General features: G+C 35.7%; 1 protein-coding gene and 1 long non-coding RNA gene across 2 annotated transcripts in view; one reads left to right on the top strand and one right to left on the bottom strand.

Annotated features, from left to right (window-relative positions):
- The first annotated feature begins 669 nt into the window (after positions 1-669).
- kcng2 (potassium voltage-gated channel, subfamily G, member 2) overlaps positions 670-27,070 on the top strand; it is a 69,344-nt gene continuing 42,943 nt past the window's right edge. The window contains exons 1-2 of the mRNA XM_030146798.1: positions 670-691; positions 11,594-11,781. The gene's annotated coding sequence lies outside the window, so the exon portion shown is untranslated. The remainder of the gene's footprint in view (positions 692-11,593; positions 11,782-27,070) is intronic.
- LOC115428037 (uncharacterized) lies at positions 3,935-26,950 on the bottom strand. The gene is made up of 3 exons (XR_003936577.1): positions 26,937-26,950; positions 26,224-26,228; positions 3,935-4,047 (listed from the first exon to the last, which is right to left on the bottom strand). It is a non-coding gene; the product is annotated as an uncharacterized LOC115428037 (long non-coding RNA).

The following is a 27,070-nucleotide window of genomic DNA, read 5'->3' as shown; positions in this document are numbered from 1 at the left end:
TTTTACCAAAAAAGCCACTTTTTCTCCAGTTTTCTTTGTTTTTGATACAATAGTCCTATCTTTAATCTGAGCTTTTACAAATATCTATATGATCAGTATTTAAAATATTGGAAAACACTTGATTTTTACTGAAAAGATACAAACTACAGAGGATCATTTCATAATAAATAGTGTTAAATCACTTAAATCGGCCGGTAAGCTAATAAGCTAAAAACTGTAACTGTGAATAACCATAAAATTTCCATTTAAAAAATTTTTTTTTTCTTTTTTCACAGAAAAATACAGTTAAAATACATTTGCAAATATATCGTAATTTCACAAATATTTCTTTTCTATTTATGAGATTAAACTGTTAACTTAAAGTTTTATACTGTAAAAATAAATAAATAAAACCAGAAAAAAAATTGACAATTAACCGTAAAAGAAGTATGTGTTCTGTAAGTTTAACAAGACCTGTGTGTTAATTGACAAATATCTTGTGTAATTATGGGAGGTTTCACAACAAAAATGTTGAGTAAATGTATTTTTGTGAATATATAACATGTATAAGCACTGATAAACTGTCCAAATACTCTTTTTATCAGTGGATTGTACAACTTAGTCTCAATGAAAATTATATATATATATATATATATATATATATATATATATATATATATATATATATATGTGTGTGTGTGTGTGTGTGTGTGTGTGTGCGTGCATGCGTGCGTGTAATTTGATTGTTTTAAAACATGAAAATATTCTTTATTAAACATTAAAAAGTCAAAAAAATATGCACAATCTCATGTAAAGTTAGGGCAAAAAAATGTATTTTAATTATGGAAAATTATCGTATTTTTATGAGATGGTTATTGTCTGTTATTTAGCAGTATTTTTTGGCACCCCTGCTGCCAGAATATTAAATTTTTTTTATTTTTTTTAAATTTTATTTATTTTTTTACAGTGTAAAATTTTGTAGGATCAACATTGACCCATGCCTTACCCTTTATCAAGTTTCATGAAAACTGCTGCTGTAACTTTTGTATAATTCTGCTGACAGACAAACAGCCCACTCCGTCACTGTCTTTGGTAAGAGTATGTAGGACAATAGATGCAGATACAGTGAGATAAATCACTGCTACTAATTCTGGGAACTTCATCTGAATAAGTTGCCCTTCACCGGACTTTGTGCTCGTTCATTTCCCTCTGCTCTCAACTTGATGTGAGCCGAACCCCAGTGGACTGACGTCTTGAAAACACATCAACAGATTGCGTCATTAATATTGAAGCTCCCTCTGTCGACCTCGGATAGTGATGAGATTTCGCACAAGGTGAGCATCTCATTACGACTGCAGATCACAATCATAGAGCCGAACCCGGTATTAGCTGATTCATAATTTACATTGCGGACGAACACACACAAAAAAAGCTGCTCTGCCCTTGAAAATAACCCTTTTGTGTTGAGAAAATGGATCAATACCCCCAGGGTCAAACATCAAAGCTGCAAATATTATATATTTAATTTAACGTAAAGGAATAATTCTGCGTGGGGAAGCTTATTAATTGAAAGAAAAACATTAAAAAACCTACTTTGAGCAACTTTATGAGCCATAAAGCTTTAAGTTTTGGTTGGTAACAATCTGAAACACATCTCATAAGGGCATTTAATGAAAACAACCCGACCAACTCTCTATGGCCCTGAAATAAAAAACACAGCTAATGATGCTCAAACACCAAGGAAAGCCTGCTTTTGTGCACATTAACAGGAACAGGCATCATTAACAGACTGCAAACACTCCGTATCGACCTCCTTTGTGCGGATGAAGCAAGGCCTTTTCATCTGTTCTTTCAGTGCAGCAGCAGGTCTGAAAAGGGCCACGAGGCTGGAAACATGTAGCGACCGTAATCACAGGTTTAGAGGCTCGTTACTTACGGTTCAGTCACTTCATCCCTCAGCGGAAGGAGGACAAGGAGGGGGGGCCTGAAGAAGATGAAGTCAAAGTTTATTACATAGCCACATGGCTGATGCAGCATGTTTAGAGCGTGGTAATTCATCAGTGTCAGGAGCTTGTGGAGAGCGGCTAATAGCTGTATCAGTGTAACCCGAAGTTATTTATCTCTCAGACTGTAAACTCATTGTGTTTGTGCTTTGTTGTTGGCACTGGTGTGAGTTTTTCAAGTAATGGATGAAAACCCCAGAATAGCTAGGTGACGCAGAATGGTTAAATTAAATATGATTTTACACAGCTGCAAACTTCCATTCTCATTTCATCTTGTAGCGTGACCCGAGAACACCTTTGACAACAAACACGCACCAAAAAACAGCCTAGAGTCTCAGAGGTAAAACACCGAAAACGTGATGAATACAAGGGAAAGTGTGGCAGATTAATATTGGCTGTTATAGTTGAAGACAAAACGCAGCCGAGGATGATCCTTTACCTTGACAGGAGCTAGAATGAACTGAAGAAACACACCAACTGAAGTCAGAGACACAAGCAGAGAGAGGAATGGGCTTCCAGAGTTCATATTTCCTGGAGGGGACATCTGAAAGACTACAGTTTGGGCTGACTGTGCGAGTCTCCTCAGTCCATTAAAAAGTCCAATTAACTTTGCACCAAATTTACAGGAGCTCGTCCTATCAGTTCTCTCTCCAACAGAGTAATCTCATTTCTAGATCTGTTTAATCAACTGCACAGTAAAGCAGAATAGATTAAGAGCAACAGAGGTTTCATTTTGATAATAAAAACATTGTTGTCCGAATCGTGGATCGATGACACAATTAGAACCATACGATGCTTCATTTTGCAGCATCTAAAGGAGGCTTATGCCAGTTTGCTGTTTCTTGACTGCAGCTCTGTTTTTTGCAGCGCTCATCCTTCTCAGGAGCTCACACAAATGTCTGTTCAAAATACATCATTAGGTGGTATCACTCATTTTAGACCATCAGCACCGAGCGGGTCAGAGTGAACCAGACATCATCTCAGTTTCCAGTCATTAAATCAGCTGCTCCTCAACAATGCAGGAGTTCTCCCAGTGTGTTTACATTATGACAAATGATTTAGAAACAGGATCCCAGCTGTTTTATTGTCAAGTTTTCTGGTGCATTCTTGGGACTTGGATTCAGACAGACATGTAGCCACTGTAATATCAATTACTGGTTTGAGTGTTGACATTCTGAAGTGTTGAGTTTGACGGTTTACTGGAGAAGGATTTCCTGTTTGGTTTGCCTCCTTTTAGGACAGTGGTTCTTCACTGGTCTGGCCTTGGGACTCACTATCACCCCTCAATTAAACATTATACTTCTCAAATGTATGTAATGAAAACATGGTGTGTTTTGAACCTTGAAAAACACAGATGACAAGTAATGATAAACCAAAATGCAAAGCAAGTGGAGATGCTAAAGAGGGAAATATTCTCTTTAACACTAAATTTGGTCAATTTTAACCAAAACTAAAAGGTGTTCTCAGTTAAAAATTAAGTGGTTTCAGTCACTTATTGAAGCATTAAGCACACTGAGGTTTTTGTCCTCAATATCGGTAAAACTATGTCTGATGCAGTTGTTGTCATACCTGAGATTTGCCATGATATGTAAAAAAAAAAAAAAAAAAGGACCAAGGGTCCTGTAGTCCAATGGCATATTTAAGACATTAATTAGCATTTGTTTGACCTTTCAAGGTCACTCAAGGTCAAAGGTCATGGCACCAAAAGAAAGCCCACATGTGACTTCCTATCTATTGCCAATAGTAATTATATCAATACCTTCAACTGTTTTCAAGTTATAGCACTTTGAAATTTGTCCCATTATAAACAATGGGGATTTTTAAAAATTCAAAAATTCATACAAAAATTTAAAAATCAATATCTCTCAATTCTTTGAATAAACTTGGTAGACCCTTGCACCAAGGAACCTCTGCTATGAATTTCAATTGATTCTGGCTGACAGAAAAAGTTTGTAGAAGTCTGGACATACAGTAGATGACCTTGGGTTTGACCTTTCAAGGTCACTCAAGGTCAAAGGTCATGGCACCAAATGAAAGCCCATATGTGGTTTCCTATCTATTGCCACTGTATTTGAAGTCTGGCTCTGTCTCAACAAATGAACTCTCATGTAATCTTGCAACACAAATCTTGTGTGAAGAAATACACTACCAGTCAAAAGTTTGGACACACCTGGTTTTCTTTATTTTCATGACTATTTACATTGTAGATTCTCACTGAAGGCATAACAACTATGAATGAACACATATGGAATTATGTAGTTAAAAAAAGTGTGACATAACTCCAAACATGTTTTATATTTTAGATTCTTCAATATAGCCAACCTTTGCTTTTATTACTGCTTTGCACATTCTTGGCATTCTCTCGATGAGCTTCATGAGATAGTCGCCAGTCTTGAAGGAGTTCCCAGTGATGCTAAACACTTGTTGGTCATCTGTGGTCCATCTCATGTCATTTAAATGAGAAGGTGTGTCCAAACTTTTGACTGGTAGCGTACCAAAATAAAAATGTATAGATAGATACAATATATTACAGTATTTAAACATTATTGAACCTTAATGCTACTTTCATTCATCCTCACGATATTGTCATCCCTTCTGACTCATTAATGAGGAGGGATGAACTATTTTATATCAATGCATCATCTTTGTGCAGAGGATCTTTGGACTGGTGTTTGGTGGTCACCATCTAGTTTTCATGGAGAAGTGATCATACTTGGACAGAGGTTGGACATAAGGAAGTGCAGGGAATGAATGGGTAATACAAGCTAATGCTACTAAATTAGACTAAATTAGAGAAATAACCAACCACACTGAAGACTATGTTGTATTAAATGTCTCCTCATACTACATTCACTTGTGTTTGATAAGTACATTACATTACAATTAACACTAGCTATCAAAACAAATCATTCTATATTGAATTTATGCTAGTTTTTGCTAATGTAGCTAAACACTTGTAATAAAAATCCTCTGGTGGTCTTAATTGATGGTTGCTTTAACCATAGTTGGAATGGTGCAATTTATCATTTGAAAAAAAAAAAGTTTTATTCAATTAACATAAACCAAACAGATGTCCAAGCTCAATCAACACTACTATAGAAGGCAGCGTTCAATTAGTCTTAAAATCTCATTAAAGGTGGAATAACTGACAGAAGAACCACCAGGGACCAGATCAGAGGGTCCAGATTAAACCAATAAGACCAGAATTATTATTCTTAGTTGTATTTCTGGAAAGAAATTGGTGTTTATAGATTTTTTTAGAGTCAACATCTGGTAGGCCTGAGAAATATTAAATTTCTGTCAATAGTTCAAAGGTTAAAAGCTTCAAACAAACTAATTTTCGATCCCAAACATCTGGGGAACCAAAAATCATCAATAGCATTCTTAAAAATACAGGTATTGGTTATAATCTGAGTTCTAATATCTATGTGAACACTCAAGGTGTTAGGGATTGGGCAGAAGGATTAATGTAATTTCATCATGCTGCGATAAAGAGTGTTGAATCCTAGCTAAGTTTAGTAACATATCAGTTAAAATCACAAATAAACAGACTGGTTCACACAGTATTGAAACTAGAGTATTGATAAAAGCAGTCAAACAGCTCAATGGAAAGTTATCTCCAACCCTTCACCTGTCCTGTATTCAGAGTACACACAGTCATACTTTAATAATAATAATAATAATAATAATGTGATTGTGACTACATAGTGTTTTATTTCTCACCTTCAGTGGGTATTAATGCTAATTTGTTGCATTATTAGCCTTTGCTGTGGGTTGAGTGATATTAATGCTTCACTGTGTGGGCTGTTGCACAACATGGCACCTCTAATAAACAGTAGTTCTGTAAATCAGATTTAATGTTATGGTCTGCTTGACACTACTTTTTCAGCTTCTATTAACTGCATAACACAAAATACAATTTAACACATCACTAAAATGACATGGGTCAACATATAATTGAGGGACTTTTTGAGTTGCCTATATAGGATAACATAGTTGACAGGTATAGTTGACATTTTTGCTGTTTTCAGGCCTAAAATCAACATGACCACATGGCATTTTTACAGAAAGATTCTTCTAAATATCATATATACAACTGAGTAAAATTTAAATTAAAAGTTATTTATAAAGATATTGTAGTAACACTGTTGACATAAGAGTGTGATAAATCCACACTTGACTCACACACTACTTTATATTACATAACTAAGAAAGAGGAGACAGAACATATCTTGGAGTCTTGCCAGTGTTTTCTTCAGGAGGAAATGACATCATGTGGAGCAGGTCATGTGATTTGGAATTAACATACTTCTAATGGGTAACTTTGTTTAAAGTGATTTCTCAGACACAAATACAATTTGTTATTTCCATATAAAATCTGATTTTCAACCATACACATTCAGACATGTACTTGAAGGCAGATTCTGTACATTTAAATGTTATTTTGTTTTTGTCTTGTTTTGCTTTGTTTTGTTTTATTTTGTTTATTTGCATGTTTGAAACAAATAAATAAATATATTGCCAAAAAAGAAATATCTGTCATGATTATCTCAACTTCATAAAAAGAACCCAATCAAAACAAATTTTGAATAAGCTCATTTTATTATTGTTTAGCTAATCATAAGGTGGTTGTTTTTAAATTTGTACGGTTATTTAGATGACATTTTAGTATATCTAGTCATTTATTAATTATTTATTAATAAGCAATTGTTTCCATAATTAAATAATTATGGAATTTTTAAGACATGATCATAATGAACATAAAAAACTTTAATTTTAAATAAAGATGTGTGCAAGACATATATCCCATGGACTTCAAAAATCCCTCAATTACATATTGACCCAAATAAAACTGGAACAACATGCATTCCTAAAGTTAAACTAAGCTAAAATCAGTAACAAAACACCACAATAACTGATGCAAACCCCTTCAACTGCTAGATGATACAGTTTCAATGAAATATGAGGAAAAAAATTACTAAACTGTGCTTTTGATAGGAGGGTCTGTGTTGTGAGCTGTGTGTAATTAATCATGTTTCCTTCTACACAATGCCCTTTGCACTATAATTGTAAAATAAATTTCCCTAAGGACAAATAACATGGCCTTGAACCCAGCAGGATTAATACAGTATACAGGATTGTCTTATTTTCTTTCAGTTAGTAAAAGCTTTTTTTTTCTTTCCAGCTCCATCACACAGAAGTCAGAGGTCGGGGCTTGCCGTCACCTGTGTACTTGGTTGTTTGGTGTTTTGCATGTGGACCCTGTGGAATGATGAACTGGAGTTTAAGTCCATGACATGTGGTTGAAGGGTAGTTTATAAAAACAACTCATTTGGCCTCGATTTTATTTTTAGTTATTGAAAAACGCTCCTATTTAAAATCTGTCCAGAGTCATTTTTTATGTCAGCACATGTGTAGCTTTAACCCTGAGCTGTTAGCAGCCATTTAGAAAACCAGATATTCTGCAAATGGATGCTTCGGCTGCCATCACCGCTGTTTACTTTAGCATCAATCAGACTCCTGCAATTATTGTCTGTCTGCTATCTCTCATTTCGAGTCCACTCAGCTGAGCTGGTGTTGACATACAGGCTGGAGTGAAGTGGGAGAGACAGTCCAGTCTGTGAGAGAGGCTTTCATCTGGTACTATACTGCTTTTCACACGGCTCTGCAAAGCCACTCCTATTGTGTCAGGGATAGGTGTGTCTTCATTTGGCTTTGTGTCCAATATACTGGATGTTTGAGCTAAAAACAACAATCTGTGGTTGTTTTTCTATCTGAGTGCAGGTCACTCAGGCTTCAGCTGGTTTTATCAAATGAAAATCAGTAGTCTATTTTTTCATAAAATCCCATTTGAATTTCATTTGTAACCCATACCTTTGTCAAACTTAGACTCATAAACTGTTTTTTCCGAAGTGCACCTACCCACTGTGACTGTCACCTGTGGGTTAGTCAACTGCCATGACACTTATGAGCAAATATCCTCATTTACAGGGATAATCCACTGTACATTTTGCCAATAATAGAAAAAAATATATTCTTTTCTCTTATGTGGACAGTGAGAAGGGTTGAGAAAAGATCAGAAAGGTCTGAATAAAATAACAGACTAGTAAGTTTTTTATATATTTCGTCATAACTGTCATTCACTATAATTTCCTGATGGTTTTTATCTTCTCCAGATGAGGTTTGTGTTGAGGTATCTTGTGAGAGTTTATTTCTGAGACAGACAGGCCTAAGACAAATAAATATTCTTATGGTGTCTCTGAAATGTCATTTTAATATTAGAGTATTCACAAGATGTGTTTGGTGAAAAATGGTTCCATCTCTTTCCTGATTTTTGTAAATCATGTTGACTTCCTGCTTTGGAATGAATGGGACAGGATCTGCCTCGTTTCCTAAAGGGGCGGGGCAATGGAGAAACCATGTGACACTGAAACATGGAATGGCTCTCCAGTAAAACATCTTGTTGCTGAACCAGCATTGCCAGATGTATGATGATTATTGTATTTGTACGATAATTTCACCCTCTACACAATATATGATCAGTAATTCCAACAATACCATAATGTACGATAATTGGACCCCTTTAATACATGTCTATTAGTAAACACAAACAGGTATACTGCACTGCACATGATGTTGAGCATTCTCACATGCGTCTTTACAGCCAATCAATACATGATGTAGCAATAGTGACGCACGATGTAGCACGGCAACAAGAAACATAAACAAAAGTTAAGGTTTCAGCTGCTCAAATAAAGTGTAAAGACACCTGATTTCAATTTTTGATTTAGAAAGTGTGTTTTGAACACAATAAAACTGTAAAACAGCTTTCTTCAATTATCAAACATTTTAGTAGTTTAAGTGGATTGATTGGTGTTTATTCCTAATGTATAAACAGATCAGGTCTCAAAAATATTCATGATACAGGACCTTGATACATGATGATTAAGAAGATGGTTAAATATAAGTGATATTCTGGGCTGTTCAGTGCAGTGGCTCATCCTGCTCCACACAGGTGGGGGCGCTGTTCTGCCAGTGGCAGCTTTTTTCTACCAGTGCTGTTAGTTTATTTAAAGGGCAAAATGCATTATAAGCTCTACTATACACGGTCTGTGGTCATTTTATACTGAAGCAGATGGTCCTGAGCAACGTCAAATCAGGTATGTATGATAATTTTCCTCAAAATACGATAATTTTAAGCTTCTGGTACAATAATTTGTCATTTCCCATCTGACACCACTGCTCTGAACTGTCACATATTTTTTTTTAGGGTGACCATGAGTGGACTAACATTTCCAACCTTTCTGACTTATTTAAAAACCAGGAAGTGAACCATTTTATATTACTGCATCATCTTTGTACAGAGGGTCTTTGGATTGGCATTTGGTGGCCACCATCTTGGTTTAATGGAGCCCAAAGTGATCATACTTGGACATGGGGGTGGAGATGAGTGTGAGGAATGAATGGATGGTAACTGCAATCTCAACTTCATATAGTATTTAAACATGATAATTAGCATTCTAGCTAACTGTCATGTACATGATAATTAACTAATTATCATGTGTTAAAACTAAATAACCATTAGTTCACCCCTCACAGTAACAGGAAAAACATCTGACAGGGTTGTTTGTGTAATTTATTAACCACAACTACAACAGAGCTGCTAGTCAATAGAAATATGTTTTATTTATCAAACAGGAAGCTCAGGGTCTGCTTGGTACACATTAAATTTAAACATTAAATCATTAAAACCTTGAATTATTAGCTCTAAAATGTCATTAGCAGTGCATCTGTTTAAAATAAATAAATAAATACATCAGTACCCATCTTTAAAGTGGACTTGGGTTCAGTGTTTAAGCCCTGGTTGTTGCCACTTGCTTACACTTTGTAAACACATACAGCTGTGTTTGCTGACAGTAATATTAATTTTACGTAAGATATAAACACACTAATTAACCCTAGCTGTGCTACGCAGCCTGCTAGCTGACAGACCCTATGATGCAGTAACAAATCAATGCTAACATTAACTAATGTAGAGAAGTTATGCTTAACAGTGTTGTAACCACAGAGGTAAATGGCAGGAGACATTTGCATGATGGATTCTCGATGATTTTACTGTAACTTCTTAACCATAACTATGATAGGGCGGTAATATCAGAGAACAGCACGAACAAATTATAATGCAAGGACAGTTCTGACTAAATGCAAAAGTAAGACAGAAGTTTGCAAAGTTCAACTCAGAAGGAACACAGACGTACATATTTTTCAATCAAAGCCCAAATTTTTTCTCAAGAGAGCAATATTACAAAGAAAGACTACTGCATTTTATAAAGGCGTCTACCTGCCTTTTCTTTGGCACTGGTGTGTCTCATATTGCTGCTGTAAACTGTTAAATTTCCCCATGGTGGAATCAATAAAGTCTTATCTTATCTTCTTTTCATATCTTATAATATCAGCATCTAGTGGTCATCAGTGGTATTGCACTTTAACATACTTTTGAATTGGTTTAACTTCTGACCTGTTTGCAGTTACTCACAGCAGCCGTGTGTTTATTTATAAATAAGTTTAAGCCTAAATATAACTTCACTTGGTGAGTTTTATACAATTTTGCTAAGTATATTTGTCATGAATGGGAATGCCAAATTGCCATATTTTTAACTAAATTTGAACATTTTATCATGGGGACACGGAAACTCATTTTGGGAGACAGCCTCTAGTGGTCGTTTGATAAACTGCAGGTACTAGGGGGATGCCACTTGATGTTTTGCAACCCTTTTTTTTCTTTTCAGGGGACATACAATGTAAAAATGACAACTCATCAACTACAAAAACACAGTAGACAATAGGTCTGATCAATAAATCGTCTGATGATTATTGTTTCAAAGAGATCTAGATCTATTTTAGCACATTATGGGAAATATACATAGGCTACACTATATAATACAATAATGCAAAATCAAAGCATTTATGCAGATACAAAAGTTCAAAATTTATGAAAACCCTAAATATTAGATCCACTGTTTTATGTGCCTTGGAACAATAATTAAATGCCATTTAAAAACATATGTCATTTTTTTAATACATATTCATATATTTCACATTCATATTTATTTGGCAACTAAAGGTAAGCCACCGGGGCCAGTCTTTTGCAGATGGATGCCTCAGATCACAGTTGAACGACCAGGAAAACAGCCTGATAATGTTACTGTCGCTCCATCCTCTGATTCACACCATCACATGCCAAACGCGTCCAGCAAAAAATATGGACAGCATAGAGGAAAAAAGACAAATAAACGACTCCCTGCTTATCAGTCAGTCAACAGTCAAAGCCAAATGCATAACTCACACTCCCCCTGACGCTGTGAAACTGTACTGAAGCAGCCGTGGTTTCCCATAGACGCAGTTTGGCGAAGCGCGGCGCGGCGCGCCGCTCCAGACGCACCTGAGCAACCGGAGCGGAGCGACTATCAGACGGACCCTCACCTGCCACGTCTCATCTGGTGGACACAGGAGCAGTCTGACGGGGTTTTTGTTCATGTGGAATAACATTTCTACCTCTTTGGCATCCACGGAGCAAGTGCTTTTTTTTTTTTTTTTTTTTTTATTTGGAGAGGGGGAGAGGCGCGTCTTGCTTCTCCAGTTTCCCCGGCGGACTTTGGGAACTCCGTGCGTCATGTGCTGTTAATTGTGCTCTAATGCCCCACACCATCTGCGTGGAAAACTTAAAGGTATGCTGTGTATTGAGGGGTGCGAACGCGCGAACAGGCTGACACAGATGGACACAGGCTCAACGCACTGGGTAAGTCTGACAACTGGAGGTTTGGGTGATATTAACGTGTTTTTCATTCTTAATAAATCGGAGTTATATAACAGATGAACCTGGTTTGAAAAATTAACAGTATTTAAAAAACAGTGTAAATAAAGGTTTAATAACTGCAAAGTGAGGTTTCCATTTTTACACTTTATAAAACTGCCTTACTAACAACTCACTATTGTTCTCAGACACCAAATCATGAAGACAACAAATAGAATAGCAAATTAAAGTGTTGTATTTGAATAAAACATGCACAGACTAACGCACATCTATTTACTTGCTACACAAGATAGATAGAAATTATGACCTACAAAGACTAACCCACTTAAATTATTCATTTTCTTCCTTTGGAGATGGATTTGTTGTTTTGTTTTGTCATTTTTTTCCTTTTGAGTGGGTGTTGTTTTATGTCGTATGTTTGCCTTCTAGATCATGTTCTTGCTTCTTGGTTTTATGTGATTTGGTGGATGTGAGAGACACTAATTATTGCAATTTGGGGAAAAAACACAATAGTCTATGTCCTGTATGTTGGGATGATGGTTCTCAGTAAATGCCTTCATAAAGCCCCAAAGCTATAATGTGCTATTTTATAATTTATTATTTTTAACAAAAAGGTAGTTTTTAAAGTATTTCGATCATTCCATCTTATGTTCTTGTCATTTAAAACACAATTCTATCATAAGTTAAATGCATTTTAATATGTGGGTGAGACTATATAATAAAACAAATCTTTATAAATCATGTTTTTTTTCTTCTTCATCTGAATCGGTGCAAAACTCAATGATGTTCTGTTAATTATCTAGTGTAGTGACACTTCGTCTATACATAAAACCATTAAGCAGAACGGTTAAATCTCAACTAATTAACAAATGAAGTGTTATAATAATCTCTCTATAGGTGCACTATGCAAATAAGGCATTAGTGCAATCCTACAGTGTTCCTAAAGGGGCTCCAGGGGCCCCTTTGGTGCTTAATATCGTCTCCTGCGTGATGTTATTAGGTTAGTCCTATGGGATGTATTACTTGGATGTGTTCAGGCTCTCTTCTTTTACTTATGGATGCTGACTTTGATATTAAATAATCCACTAACATCATATTTAGACTGTATATATCAGAGGCTTTGAGTCCCATCTGTGCTTTTCCTCAGCCTCCTGAGACCCAGGAGAATACAAATGTCAGTTTTTTTGTTGTTTTTTTTTAAATAAAAAAATGATGTAGACTGAAAACACCATCACACTGATGTATTTTTTCAGACACATTTGACATTTTTTTTCCTTTCAATGTCTTTTGCAATGGCTTTTTAACGTTTTTTTTTTTTTTTTTTTTTTTAAGATAAAGCCGTGGAAGTTTTGTACACAAATGTGGACAAAAAAATCATAGTTCGGACCAAACTAGATACAAACAATGGTTAGATATAGTACAGGAAATATGGGTGATGGAAAAAATGACATATACCTTAAGATTTAAAAAAGATGAGTTTGACAGAAAATGGGAAAAATGGATTGGATTTAAAAACAAAGACATCAGCGCTGAAATGGTAAAGCGATGCCCTTATTTTCCTTTTATTGTATTATTTATAGATATCTTTTGTTGAATAGTGCAACCCATCAACTGGCCTTGCTGTACTGTTTGTTGTATTGTATGTTCATGAACATGTGAAAAAGAATAAAAACAAAACATAAACCAAACATAGTTCGGTCTTAGGAGGTTAAATCTGATCAAATTTCTAAAGTACAGCCTGGCCGTACAGCCATCCACCCTCTGATTAGGGTAGAAATACCTTTCTACTAGATTGTGCATGGATAATTGAATTAGCCGGTAAGCCTGTCAATATTAAAGCAAATGAGTTAAAGCTGAAGAGGCTTTTAAAGCACCTATCATGCTTTTTTTTTCAGCCTGGATCGACCATATACATGTCGCTGCCTCGTTGTCCGGGGATCATTAACCTGTTGATGTGTGCAGACTGATGCATGTGTTTCTCCTGCACAGTAATTCAGGTCCAAAGTACACACCGATGGGCCCTTGAAACCGGAGAGTATGAACTAATGAGGACAGATTATGTTGAACATGGCAATCTGTTTTTATCAGTGATTTTCAACATGTAACCAAACACCACAGCAGGTCATTTCACTCATCAGAGCTCCACACTGTTGCTAAATTTGAGCTAGAATTTTATTTGAAGAGGTACACAGTTGATTGGATCCATATTTTTTCAGATAAAACACATAATGACTGCATAAAAAAGAGAAAAAGGACCATAGAGGGGGAGATGTGGTCATACAGTGTGGATAAAAGTGGGAGTTTGCTGTTCTTTATAGTCTACTCCCTGAATCCTCTTTGTCCTAATAACTGCGCTTCCACAAATAAATAAATATACAGAAAAAAACAAAAAAAAAAAACCTCACCCCATTCTCAGGTTTCAGGCTCACCATCAAAAACATCCTCTCCTTTCAATCCATTTATTCAGCCCATTATCTTCTCCGCCCTGTTTCACACTCTGTTAAAGGCAGCCCTTTGAATCGACTGACTGACACTGACTGTCAGGCTGGAAGCGGAGGTTTCGTTTTCAATTAGTGATTGTCACGGTGCTTCTACAACTTTTTGGAAAGCTGTAGTGATGTTCAGCGTCTGTCAGATTATGTCTCCAGCGCATTCTGCAAAAAAAAAAAAAAAATCTCTAAATGACTCAGAACAGTCTGAAAATCACAGACTTAGCTCAGTTATAAATCATAGTTTACGAAACACACTGTAATGTCGATTGGTTCTTTGACTGATTATAGCCACAATGAACACATCGATATTCAGTTTGGAATGGAAAACCCGTTTGTTTAACACCCTCCCCTTTTCATAAAAGTCTAATACTCATCCAAACCTCATGGCACCTTCTCTCAGAAATTGAGGTTCTAAATGCATATGCAAAGCTGGGGTTCTTAATCTCAATGGGATCTGTTTTTCCTGGTTAAATAAAGGTTAAATAAAAAAGAAAAGAAAAAGAAAAGAAAATTTCCAGGGTCAGTTTGTAGTCAATTCCTAATTTCAGGCCAGTTCTTTGTTTGTCTTCGGCCAAATAATGAGTACCGTTGCTTTAATGATTTAGAACCAACAACTGCTTACATCAGGGGCCAATGTGATAAAAAAAGAGTGAGTGCATTGATTGTATATAATTAGTGAATAGAGAGACCATAAGCTGTGAGCAGAGTGGTGCAGTGGAAGCCTGCTGGGCCCATAACCCAGAGACCGATGGATTGAAACCATCCTCTGCTAATGGGAGTATTTGATTTACCAAATTTTGTTGCACTGTACAATGGTATTTTACAATGACAATAGAGCCTATTCTATTCTATTCTATTCTATTCTATTCTATTCTATTCTATTCTATTCTATTCTGTTTCCTCTATTCTATTCTATTTCCTCTATTCTATTCTATTCTATTTGTTCTATTCTATTTTATTCTGTTCTGTTCTATTCTATTCTGTTTGTTCTATTCTATTCTGTTCTATTCTATTGTATTTGTTATATTCTATTCTGTTCTATTCTATACTATTCTGTTCGATTCTATTCTATTGTATTGTTCTATTCTATTCTATTCTGTTCTGTTCTACTGTATTTGTTCTATTCTATTCTGTTCTATTCTATTCTGTTCTATTGTATTTGTTCTATTCTATTCTATTCTATTCTGTTGTATGTGTTCTATTCTATTCTATTCTATTGTATTCTATTCTATTTCAGTCATTTATTTCGGAACTGACACTTTGATGCCAATAGTTTCTGATTTGGTCGCCACCATATTGGCTTTTTGGAACAAGAAGTGATTATATTAACATGAATGGGATCCTGAGGGGTCAGAGGTCAGCTAATGCTAACAATGCTAGGTTATCAACTCTGGCCTTGTCCACATGGAGACAAGTTTCAGAAATCTGCAGAAGTCTTTTATCGCATAGGTGTTTCATCCACGTGGAACCCAGAGGTGGAGAATCCCAGCTCCATAAAGTAAAAGTCCTGCCATGTACTGGTTCTACCTGTTCACTTAACACTGGTGATTCCACTGATGATCCCATTTACCTGGATAAGGAGTTGTGTCCATGAAAATGGGCTGGTTCGGTGAATGGTTGGAACAAATACATGGCAGGACTTTTACTTTATGGAGCTGGGATTCTCCACCACTGGCAGAACTAGTGTTTTGTGAGTCTGAATACAGCAATTTTTGAAATGCTGCCACAGTGAACAAATGTCAAAATGACACCTTTACACTTCTGTGTTTACAACCCATTCCCACCTTTTGTGAAACTATAGCCCTGTCTCTCTCTCTTAACCATCTTCTTCTTGTGTTTGTTTACATCACATGAGTTTTATGGCTTGAAACTGCTCCATTTCGTCTTTTCTTTTTTTTAAGTGTATTTCCGTTACAGCGCCACTCACAGGCCTGGCATATATACTACAGCATGGGTGTCAAACTCATTTTAGTTCAGGGGCCACATTCACCCCAGTATGATCTGCAGTGGGCCGGACCAGTAAATTAATAATATAATATATAAACAATGCCAACTCCAAACATTTCAATGTGTTTTATGGTGAATAAAGTAAAATTACATTATGGAAATGCTTACATGTATGAACTGTCCTTCTAAAAATGTGAATAACATGAACAACCATGAAAATACTGACATTTACTAAGAAAAATAAATGCAATTTGAACTATATTTTGCCTCTGCTTATCATTTGTAAATGTGCATTACAACTTACAGATCACAATGGATCTGCAAATTTACAACATATTTTTAGTAAATGACAGAATATTAGTAAAATTACACTTACTTCTCTTAGGACATTTCTAGTTTTTCATATTTTATTATTATTTTTTTTTTACGAAAGACTAGTTTGTAAATTTACACATTTTCATGTAATTTCACTTTTTTACTCTAAAACAGAGGAAAAATTTGGAATTGTCATTATTTGTAGGTTTTTATGGTAGCATTTTACTGATCTGACCCACTTGACACTAAAGTAGGGCTTCATATGTTAATGATTGACTGTTAATATCTTGAGTGTAATTTTTGCATTTCACAAATTCATCCTGCGGGCCGGATTGGACCCTTTGGCGGGCCAGATTTGGCCCCCGGGCCGCATGTTTGACACCTTTGCACTACAGTATTTACAGTGGTTTTGTGTGGACATATGTTTCTTGAGGCGATGTAGTGTTTACAGAAAACTTTTTTAAAAATAAAAATCTTTTGTCTCAGTGTGGATAAGTTTTACAGTGTTGTTAGTGAACCTATTAACTATAATCAACTACAGCAGCTACAGTCTGTCAGGGAAAAATGCATTTTAATAAGTAAAACGAAACCCCAAAAGTCTGAAACTGGTGTACAGACCTGTCAATCAAACAGTAAATGGCAAAGCTTTTATTGGATCTGATATTTAATTGATAGACAAATAATTCATAGGTGGATGATATCCCTTATTAGAGGATGAAACTAAAATGAATCCTGGAAAAATAAAGATTAACTTTGTATTTTTAGACAGAGGTTCAGTGTAAATGTATTGGAGCCAACCCCAGCAGCATCAGCAGTATAACAACTTTAAGATACTTCCACAATGGCCTCATTTTTGAGCCAAGGCCTCTACCCCTAAAGCTAAAGTAGCAGCTATAGTCTGTCTCATCCAAAGAGAAGAGAAAACAGAGCTTCAGTACAAACACTTTCAGGACAGATTAAAGTCTGCATCTGCTGCGTCCAGTTTCACAGTTTAAACAATGGTCTGTCTGAGCATCTGTACATCTGTGTGTAGTCCTTACAGGGTTCTAGTATAGACAGTAATGTACAATAGAATAGAATAGAATAGTCATTGCAAAAATACAACATTTTCTAATATTTTATACAACAAAGGTTGCATGGATCAAATCCTCTGTAAAATGGAGGAATAAGATACAGGTTTAAAATAAATATCTGTATTATTTCTAACTATATCCTCACTAAATACAAACATAAAACTACATTCTGTGACTCAACTCTTCATAAACTTACAGCTAAATACCAACATACTGTATCCTGACCTGAAATAAGACATAATCATGTTGCTCCCAGCCAAAGGAAACCATGTCTTCCTCAATTTGTACATTTAAAAGGATGTATAAATCCAGTATAATAACAAAATATATAACATTATCTGAATAAGTGAATCTGCAGGTATAATACAGAAGAATGCATAAAAATATGATATTATTATGTGTTGCCTATTTGTAATTAATTAATACAGACTATCATGATAAGGAGATATGATCACATTTATTAATGATTGTATTTGTAGTAAATACTTAAAGTGCATATAAATATAGTTTATATTAAAAAAAGGTTGATTATGCAAATCTGATTGTGTGTGAGGGACTAAAAAAGTGTATGTAAATGGTTTGTACAGATGGATTGTTATTGTTAAAAAAAAAAAAAATTATATATATATATATATATATATATATATATATATATATATATATATACACATATATATATATATATATATATATATGTTTTTTTTAAAAAAGGGTCCTAACAAAGCAATGGAAACAGAATTAATTTAACCCTTTCATGCATGAATTATGAAAAAAATGATCTAGATTTTTTTTTTTAGATTGATTTTTTTTTACTCAAAATTAGGCTAAAGTTGAAATGCATTTTGAACTTTTTTAAAAACATGGCTTTATTAAGAAGATATTTAATATTTGAGTTTTGGCTTTTTTAAATTAAATAATTGCCTATATTGGAAACATCATGCAATATTTTTTTCAGACACATTTTTACAAATTTTTATGGAATGTCCTTTGCAGTGGACAGCTGTGTTTTGTTTGTTTTGGGGGGTTTTTGTATAAAGATATGACTCCTGTCTACAAACGTGGACAGAAAACCCTTAGCTGGGTCTTAGGAGGATAACTTTATGAGATCACAGAGCAGTCAAAATTCTAAAACTAAGATGACACTTCTTTTCATTGTATTGCTTAGGGTCTATAGAGGGGAAACCCATGTGGTTTGGAGAATATAGCCTTCATAACCCTTTGGAAAGTGAGCTTAAACTATGTGTCCACAAATGTGGACGTCATGCATGAAAGGGTTAATTATTAGTTTGTAAAAAGGAGGTGGGAGTCTATAAGTTATACTTCTTCCCACTCCTTTTCGAGCGCCGAAAAATTTTGTTTGACCATGTTGTACAGTTCTTTGTTATCTGATGATTCTATGTGCTCGAAATAAAACTAAACCAACAGTTCTTGGGTTCTGCAAGTTGACCCAACTCAGACCCAGCACTAGAGCCAGGTTCACATTAGTAGACTGTATTTGAAAGGGAACATGTTGTAGTTTCTATTTTTGGCACGTAACCCTAACACACTCCTTAAATGGGTTGGTGGTGACCTCATGGATGTTAAGCTGTTAACAAAATCGCCACTTCTTGTGACTCAAAATCTAAATGACGCTCTCCATTTTGGCCCCTCGGATCCTTACATATGTGATTAGGGTGTGAGAAGTACTCTCTTCGTGATTATTGTGGTTCAAGAGACACATTTTACCTCATTCTGTATTATGAAATCGCTTTCTGCTGACTGATTGCAGCGCTGCCTCCACAAGCAAGAAACATAATCACCCTCATATTTCGTAATGCAGACTGTTATCGGCAAAAAGTTGCGTAGAAGAGGCCAATCATTCTGATTTAATAGCAGGTCAGGGGTCATTCAAGATGTTTACGCAGCGACTCAAATGGACTCGAATCTCTGTTTCCTCTTACAAAAAGGAGATCGAGAAGATGTGGGAGGGAGGATGTATGAATAGGAGATTTATGCAAACAGGCATGTAAATCGTGATTTGCATGAGGAACCTGTAGCAAACGAACAATAGATAGTTTTTAAGCACGTCCTGAATAAAGAGAAAGGTGGCTTTGAGAGCAGTGCACAGCCTCTGCAGGTTTATACCAGTCCGCCCCGTTTCTGGAAAGAATATGAGAAACCAAAGTCTGGGAAATAGGCTAGCTGGATTTTTATCTGTCTGATCCAGATTCATCCTCAAACATGGAAGAATACAGGGTCAGTGTCACAAAAAACATATTCACAGAGCAATTTTTTCCCTGGCTTTTATTCACCTGATTCTGCTACATATGTTATTTTCCTATTTCAACCTTTAAAATCCTTCAAACTGAACAATATTAGAGGAAGGACATACACTTATGAACAGATTTACTGTTAGCGAGATATTTTATGAAGTATACAGAGTTTATATATAAAACTGATGCCATATGTCATTCACAGCAAATAGAAAAAAAAAAAGTAAAAATTAATTAATTAATTAAAGATCAGGCAACAGTACTATGTAAGTAATGTAGGGTTAAGGTTAAGATAAGAAATGTTTAGCCTACAAACAGGTAACTTCTCAAGTTTTTAAGTCTTTGTCCTCTGCAAACAGTCTAAGAATATCTAACTGTGGGCACAGGTACCTCAGAAAGAATAATTTTAGAAAGGACATTCAGTGGGCTACAGTGTTCTACAGCTCCTGGACATTCACAAATGTACCAGATTACATTTACTGTACATTTATTCAGTTCGTTTTAATAATGGTAATCGCATAGATATAACATAATTCAATATAAGAAGAAATTATTACTTTTTTTTAGTATAAAGTGGTTTATCTGTAGATTGACGCTGTGCAATATAAGACATTATATAAAACCTGAAAGGTGGAAATTACTATGATTAAGATTCAAACTTGACTTGATTCAGCTGCAGAAGGAGGCAGCATTTAAAGGAAAAAATATGATGTTAGCAACAGGTCAGGACTGTGTCAATAAACAAATCTAATGAACTTCATACACAGTGCAATATTCAGCCAGTTTTATTTCAATACAACATGCAATAATATGTTTACATTTCCAGTCGCTTTCTCCTCCCTTTCTATGTCCATGTATTTATTATTATTATCTGCACTCTACATTTGTTTTTCTATTTTGAAAATTGAATGTTTTTTTTCCTATTAAATATGTGTGGTTCCTCTTAAGTGCTTACTTCGCTTCACTATCAACTGTGAATTGTAATTTTGTTCTACATGTCATACTGTATACTGAATGACAATAAAAGAATCCTGAATCTTAAATATTTGGTGCATTTATAGATCCACTGTGATCTGTGATGCATATGTATAAATGATATTGCGGCATCATATTGTTAAAATTGCACTTATTTTTCTTGAGAAATTTAAGGTTTTTTAGGTTTTTGACTTTTTTTTGTGAAAAGATAGTTTGTAAATGTAAATATTTTCATAACTTTATTTTTCTTTTTTGCACTAAGACTGAAAAATTTAGAGTTGTCATTATTTGTAGGTTTTATACTATTGTTTTACTGGACTTGCCTACTTGAGATCATATTGGGCTGCATGTGATTATACGTTTCTTTTTTTTTTCTTTTGTTCAGACAAGGTATAGTTTTTTAGACGTTAACCTGCTTGACAGTTACCTTGTCTGAACAAAAGGAAAAAAAGAAAAGTATAATTACATAAACAGAAGACAAAATGAACATCATTAGTCTGGGCTGCATGTGGCCTGTGAGATAAAATGAGTTTGACACCCCTGCTCTAAGTCAGGGGTAGGAAACTCCAGTCCTCCTGCATGTTTTAGATACTTCCCTCTTCCTGCACACCTGGTTCAATGAATGATCAGCTCATCATCAAGCTCGGCAGAAGCCTGATAACGATGTAATAGTTTCCAGGTGTGATGAAAGACGGAAATATCGACAGGGCGGGTGAAAAGGAACTAGGCATTCAAAATTTGGAATAAAATCCATGTTCCTATTGTAAATTTATTAGCAAATTAACAAATAATACATGTTCTTTAATACATTGGGAAACCAAAAGTAAATCTTCATATTTCAACGTAACCAGTTTCCTCAAATGGACAGGGATGGAATGAACAACCTTTGGAAGGACGTCGTCTGGAGTATCATTACCTCCGCCAAGGAGGTTATGTTTTTGTCGGCGTTGGTTTGTCTCTCTGTTTGTCTGTCTGTGTGCAAGATAACTCAAAAAGTTATGGACGGATTTGGATGAAAATTTCTGAAAATGTTGATACTGGCACAAGGAACGAATTATTAAATTTTGGTGGTGATCGGGGGTGGGGGTGGGGGGGCACGGGGGCCCACTGATCTGCCTCGGCAGAGGTCTGCGCTCTCCGAGTGCTTCTAGTTGGGAATAAGACAGTAAGAAAATAAGAAATACGACAATAAGAAAATAAGAAATACGATAATAAAAAATAAGAAATAAGACAATAAGAAAATAAGAAATACAACAATAAAAAAATAAGAAATAAGAAATAAGAAAAAAAGAAATACGACAATAAGAGAATAAGAAATAAGACAATAAGAAAATAAGTAATAGGACAATAAGAAAATAAGAAAATAAGTAATAAGACAATAAGAAAATAAGTAATAAAACAATAAGAAAATAAGAAAGTAAGTAATAAGACAATAAGAAAATAAGTAATAAGACAATAAAAAAATAAGTAAAAAAAAAGTAATAACACAATAAGAAAATAAGTAATAAGACAACAATAAAAACAGTAATAAGAAAATAAAATAAGTAATAAGACAATAAAAAAAAAGAAATAAGACAGTAAGAAAATAAGTAATAAGACAATAAGAAAATAAGTAATGAGACAATAAGAAAATAAGAAATAAGACAGTAAAATAAGAAATCCCCATTAGTGTTGTCTGTTTAAAAAATGTTTCTGTCATGACTTCAGCGATACTTATAATTTGATAAGCAATAGGCTGCTGCATGCTAGCTCATTAGCATGCTAGCCTCAATAGATATATCTGTCATACACAGTGTTGGGCACATTACTTTAAAAAAGTAATTAGTTGTAGTTATTAGTAACTTTCCAAAAAAAAGTAATTGAATTAGTAACTGAATTACTTCTTCATAAATATAATTAGTTACAAGGGAAAGTAATTATTGAGTTACTTTTTTGTCAAACCTTCAAATATGTAAAAGAAAATTGATTTTTGGGCATGTTTCATGAGCCAGTTGCATAGAGTAGAACAGCATAGACGGGTACCTCATTTAACTTCATATTTATTGGAGTGTGAACAAAATTAAAGACATCGTTTTGGAACAGGGTCAGTCTGATCATCTGACCACATGACCTTTTTCTATTGAAACACAGTCCAATCTTTATGCTCCCTAGAAAATGGAAGTAATAGGAATCTACTGGGAGGAACCTGTGGCAGCAGAAACATCTAAATCATGCAGTGATTGCATTTTTTGTCCAGGGAGTATATCTGTGTAGGTGGAGCAGGTTTCACCTTTCTCATTCACATCTGTGGGCTAAATACATTTCGATCCCATCCAAATCCAACCAGCAGTTAACACCAACATAGAACAGTCCCATGCATTCTGGCAGTGCTTGTAGTCAACTAAACAGCTACTGGCAGCTCCTGTCTGGCCCTTTGTGTCTCTGCTGGACTGACAGAGAGGCTGGTGGTGCCTTTGACACCAGAACTAGTGTCGATGACTTGGCTAACGTCCATCCGACAAGAGCCGAATTAATGTTAGTGCACAGTTATCAGCATGACAGTGTGTTGTGTTTTCTGCAACACAGAGAAATCTCTGTTGGACTGGTGTCTGTGAAGACTGGCTTTGTTGCATCTTAGCATGAGACTACATTATCTTTAGAGAACTGAAATTACAGAGCCCAACTTCCAAGAAATGAATACTTAAATAAGCATTCAAGACTTATGATATATTTAAGCCATAAGTTGCTTTTTTCTGACAGTTTCTCTCAAGGAAAGAAGTTGTTTTTAAATGGTTTCTGCAAGCTTCATCTTGAAAGTGGTGCAGTGACTGAGACTAAGAGAAACAAGCACACAAGCTGATGACAAGTTCACAACTAGTGTAAAGAACACTTTGGAGTTTGGTTAACTATTATAAGAAACACCATGAGTTTAGCATGTCTGACTGACTATAAAAACAACCCTTGTTTTGCCTCTATTTCTTTCTTTTCATTTGGGTTCTTTCATGATAACGGTCACTTCAGCTTCATCCATCTTTTCCTGTTAATTTTTTGTTTACTTCTCCAAGACTATTCACTATTTTATTTTTATTTATTTAATTTTCACATTCAATTCAATTCAATTCAATTCAATTCATTTCAATTAAAAAAAAACCTTATTTGTCCCCTGGGAGCAGGTTAAAGGCAAATGTAAAGAGCATGATTACACAACACTTTAATACAACCACAGAACCCTAAGAAAATGAAGTAAAAAAAGGAAAGAATGTAATTCTATAATAATTAATAATAAGCGCTGTATTGTTATTTTTTCTTTTCTATGCAGACTATATGCTTCACCAACTCTCTATGCCTCTTGAGGTACGCAGTCGTACATACAGTGGACAAAACTATATATTACAATAGTAACCACTCATCATGTTGTAAAAACACAACACAATAACTACCAATAGTTTTATCAGAGTCCTAATAAATCATGTTAGTATTTATCAATCAATAAATCAAATTTTATGTAGCACCACATCATAACAACAGTTATCTCATGACACTTTACATTTAGAGCTGGTCTAAACCAGACTCTAACCTGTTGGTATTTATGTTTATTGTGTAGCAGTGTCTTTAAAAACAGAAAATGTAACTATAGTCTAAAATATGCCAAAAACCCAGAAAAGGCAACTTTTAATGAGCAGTGAACTATAGTTCATTCATTAGAGCAGGAGAGAAGCCAAGAACCGCCTCTGAAACATCAGGGCTTCTCAACACTGCACAGGACTGGCAGCTGTCAGTGGACCTAGGGCAAGCAGCTGAAGTTTCCCCAGCATGTAGCCAAGACCACCCTTAGACCTGACATCGTTTTGGTGTCAGAGACAAAGAATGTAATCGTGCTGGAGCCAACGGTGCCATGGGAGGAGCGGATGGAGGAGGCATATGAGCGTAAGAGGGACAAATATCAGGACTTGGTCAGTGACTGCCACAGACAAGGCTGGAAAGCCAGGTGCTTGCCTGTTGGAAGTAGGGTGCAGAGGCTTTGCAGGCCAGTCTCTCTGCAGGGCCTACACTGCACTCAGCATCACAGGCATAAGGAGGAGGAGAGCCATATCAAACAGCACAGAGGCAGCAGAGAAAGCCTCTAGATGGCTCTGGATAAATAGAGCCGATCCATGGGTGAGCTGCCAGGGCGCATGCTAAGGCCTGATCAACCTCAGTAGGGTCACCTGAGTGAGGGTGTCTGATGTTCGAGAGACCCGAAACACCCGATGACCTCAGGATACATCACCGATGATGTGCCCTTGCATAGCATCAGAAGATGTATCATTTCAACAATATAGCGGTGTCTTTAAAAAAACAGAACACTAACTATAGTCTAAAATATGCCAAAAACTCAGAAAAGGCAACTTTTAATGAGCAGTGAACTATAGTTCATGCAGTCCTGCAGCGAACACTTCAGTGACACATTAATCCAATTGGAGATGTAAGCTTTGGATGTCTCAACAAGCCTTTGTGGAGCTGAGACTGGGCTGTAACTGAAACTCTGTCTCTGTGCTCCTGAAGCCACCCCTGGCTGCAGTGTCATGCTCAATAAACTGCTCCTGTCAGAAACACTTTGCTGAGTCGCTGTAGAGGTGCCGCTCTGTGATGACCACCCCTCCCCTCCCCGCCGACAGACCGACCTCTTTCAAAATGATTGGCCTCAGAATAGAAGGGCCGACCCTGAGGATAGCTGGAGGGGCCCCTCTCTTAATTTGTTGTGATGATGTGCCCAGTTTCCCAACATCAGATTCACCGCCTCAGGTGCAGCACGCTCAGACTTAGACTTCCACCCGCCTGTTGATCTACAGCGAGCCTCATCCACATCGGAGAGCAGAAATGTGCCTCCATATGGCCATGTTAAATAAAACACAACACTGTCTCAGCGCGTAAGGAAGACATGGCTTCAGAAATGTGTAATTGGATCTAAGGAACTTGTTTCAAAGATGTGAACCGAGTCAACGCACACAGACTGACACATTTTACTGTTTGATCAGGCACTGATGACACCAGTCTGAGTCAGAGTAAACAGCAGGGAGTCGGAGGCAGGATAAAACTGTAATAGTAAGGCCATTTTGCTACATCCTCATTGATTTTTAGAGCGTAGCTTTGTTTCCAGAAGTTGTTTTGGAAAGGTTTTATAAGATAATGTTTCATCTGCAGCTAATTGGGTTGTAAGAGCCTTTCAGCATAAGATCCACAAATAAAGTACGATTAATTCTAACCAGAAAGTCTTTCCTATGTCCCCTTGTGTGCTTCTTTGCCAATAAGTGCATCTGATGGGAAATCATTTTCTTTTTCCTGTAAACTTTCCCCACACCCTGTTAGTCCTTCATCATTTTGTGCATTTTTTTTTTTTTTTGTCTTCCATACATTGTCTCCGGTTGCTTTTGTCGTGACTACATTGTTTTCACCGCCAGGAAAGTAGCAGCGCTTGGATTAAACACTGCAGATGTACAGTTTTGACTTCATTGTTCATATTCTGCTTAGTGTGCTATGACTAAGTCTACATTGTGTTTGTGATTTCTCAGACTTTGCCAAACAGTGATTTAAGTTTCTTATTCTACAGCTTACTGATGCAGTAAAATGAAAATTATTAATTTATGGGCATCACATCAGCAGCAACTTGATATTGTCTGATGTTTTTCTGTTTTTTGTTGCAATTAGAATAGACGATGCGTTTGATGTTTCTCTAAAAGACAGTTTTGACTTTTTTTTCCCCTCTGTTCAGTCTGAAAGGAAGAGGATTATGAATATTCTGTTGATCATCTTAGTATAGTTTGCGCTGTTTATGTGGAGATTTCATGATGCTGTAGCACAAATATGTGAGCCTGTCTGACTGTTTGGTCTAGAACAGGGGTGTCAAACTCGTTTTCTTCCAGGGGCCACATTCAGCCCAATTTAATTGAAAGTGGGCTGGACCGGTAAAATAATAGCATGATAGGCAATAAATAATGACAACTCCAAATTGTTTTAGTGCAAAAAAATAACATTCAATTATGCCAATATTTACATTTACAAACCATCCAAACAAAAAGGATGTGAATAACCTGAAAAAAACGGAATTTGTTAAGAAATAAAAGTACAATTCTATCAATATTATGCCTCGACTTATCATTTATAGATATGTACAAAAACATTTAGTAACAGGCAGAAAATTGTTAAAATTTCACTTAATTTTCTTCATTTCTTCATTTTGTTCAACTTATTCACGTGTTAT

This window comes from Sphaeramia orbicularis, chromosome 11, assembly GCF_902148855.1.
Source record: "Sphaeramia orbicularis chromosome 11, fSphaOr1.1, whole genome shotgun sequence".
NCBI lineage: Eukaryota > Metazoa > Chordata > Actinopteri > Kurtiformes > Apogonidae > Sphaeramia > Sphaeramia orbicularis.
The sequence above is the reverse complement of the archived record's forward strand: the minus strand, read 5'-3'. Positions and strand labels throughout refer to the sequence as shown.